The following is a 2406-nucleotide window of genomic DNA, read 5'->3' on the forward strand; positions in this document are numbered from 1 at the left end:
TGTGGATCGAGGGGTCTACGCGGCATCAGTTGGGTAAGAAACCTTTATTTCTTTACATTTTTATTAAAAAAATTTTTAAACCTTCCTACGCATAAGGCGTAGGAAGGTGTAGAAATTAATAAAATAAACGTATATTTCACGCGATTCTGTTATAAAAAGATGGATTTCCTAGGGAAATCCATCTTTGTTTACTTCGTTCTCTTACATGTCTATGAAGGCCTGTTCAAGACGTCATTGATGAAGAAGTATATGACAGGATTTTAAAAGACATCACCATTGCGTCCTCAAGACTAATCAAAACATAGTTATCTTCGATCCATTCATTGGTCAACGTAAGTTGCCATCTTGGATGACGTCATCATCCTTACAGTTACAGACGTATTTACCAGTCGCTATAAATCATATCGCGATTTGTGCCGCTGCTTTGCGCTTGTAGTTGTAGATCATGTGCATGCATTCCGAACTTGTCCCTCGCATTGATCGGAAAGCCTTGATAAAAGCACAACTCGTTGAACGTAGAGGGCTGCAACACACGGCTGCCATTTTTTCCTCTCCGGCAGAAAACTTCAAAAAATAAGGAATAAATCATCGGTAACGTATATTTTCGATATTTTCTTGCAATATGTATAGTTTCAAAAGAAAGATGTCTGGAGAAAAAAATTATTTTTCTTATTTCAAGAAAATATCACATTTTCTTTGTGAATTTGAAGAGAAATGACGTTCAGACTGACAGAAATGTAACATTTTTGAAAAAAAATCCAATTATTGGCTGCAAAAAAGAAGAATGAAATTAGGTCAATTTTCAGCATTTCTCTGCCATAGACTGTGTAGTTAAGAAATGGACACACACAAATCCAAATTTTTAGCTTCCGAGAGCTGTTATAAATGTATTATTAATGCCAAAAACTTGTCCATAAAGAGTCCAATAGGATTGTTTATGCTCTATCTGATGGTATGGTTTTTATAAAGATTTGGAAACCAGATCACAATGAAAAATTGCGACAAAGTGAAAAAAATTGTGCAAAACAGAAATGTCATTTTCCCATAGAAAACGCATGGAGAAATGGCAATCTCAACACACACAAAAATAAGGGTTTGCAATTTATCTCTAAATCCTTATTTAGAATGATCATATAAACTTGTCCTTACTGTCAAAAGAAGCCCCTGAATTTTCTCTTTCCATACATGCCAAACACAAGTTAATAATCAATTCAGATCACATTTTTCTAGTAGCCTGAACTTTCCCGAAAAAAGGGGCCATATTTTCCCCTAAATCAGCCTGTTTTATGCTGACACTTTTCAGTGTGGCTTCAGACACCCTAGTAAATTAGAGTCTAACGAAAAAAGTGGGCCTTCGTTCAAGAATGTCATTTAGCAGTTTAGAATTTTAACAAAATCTAAAAAAAAAAAAAAATCTAGACTGTAGACATAACCGGGTCGCCCGAATTGGGAGAAATGATTACACATGAATGCTCGCATACTACCGTGGGCGTGGTGAGTGGGGATGATCTTAAAATGTCAGAAATTGTTAAATAAATCCCCAGAAACGACGGTTATTACCGATACTGTCTAATCCAAACTTTGTGTCTAATTTACTAATCATAAAACATATTATTAATTGATATCAATTATCAGATAAGATATGGCCATTGCCATTGTCATCATCATTCATGGTCATTCATTGATCGAGTCCCTGTACATACAGCTGGGACCTACAGAACTTCGTCTTCAGTTCTGTCTCTATAATTGGTGAGTGGAGCCAACGGAGTTCAGCGGAACAACCAACATAACATTAACAGAGATCGAAGCTTTTGGTCTAACTCTAACTTTTTAAGCTAGTACTAGTAGTAGGCCTAGAGGGACGACGCGACGCGACGTTCGGTCCCTCTCCTGCAGCTTCACGGACCACCACCCCACCGGAGCGAACCCGGTCGCCGCTGCGCCGGAGACCCCAGCCCCAAGACGTCGAAGAGAGAGAGAGCCTGGCTCGCGTTCGCTCATATGTCAGAAAACTTGAGAAAAGCCTCAGCAATTATACTCAAACTCTGAAAAAACTGTCAAAAGAAGATTAGTAACAATCATAACAATCAGGACTAGTCTATCGGTATCTTTTCTCACCTCTCTTTATCAAGAAACCGTCTGTATGTTGCAAATAAAATACACCCTGTCTCTGTCGAAAAAAATACTTTTTGAGCAATCCGCGAAAATTTTGTTGCCAATTTGTAAAAATTAAGATCATTTTTTTTAAATAATTTCAATTTTAAGTAATTACATCTTATAAATTAACAATATTTAAATTAAAATATTTATCAATTGATTAAAAATTAAAATGATTAATATTTATCAAAAACTAAGTTCCTCAATTATTAAAAATACAATGATCACCAATACCGTAGGAAGTTAAGT

Source organism: Lytechinus pictus, chromosome 7 (assembly GCF_037042905.1).
Source record: "Lytechinus pictus isolate F3 Inbred chromosome 7, Lp3.0, whole genome shotgun sequence".
Lineage (NCBI taxonomy): Eukaryota > Metazoa > Echinodermata > Echinoidea > Temnopleuroida > Toxopneustidae > Lytechinus > Lytechinus pictus.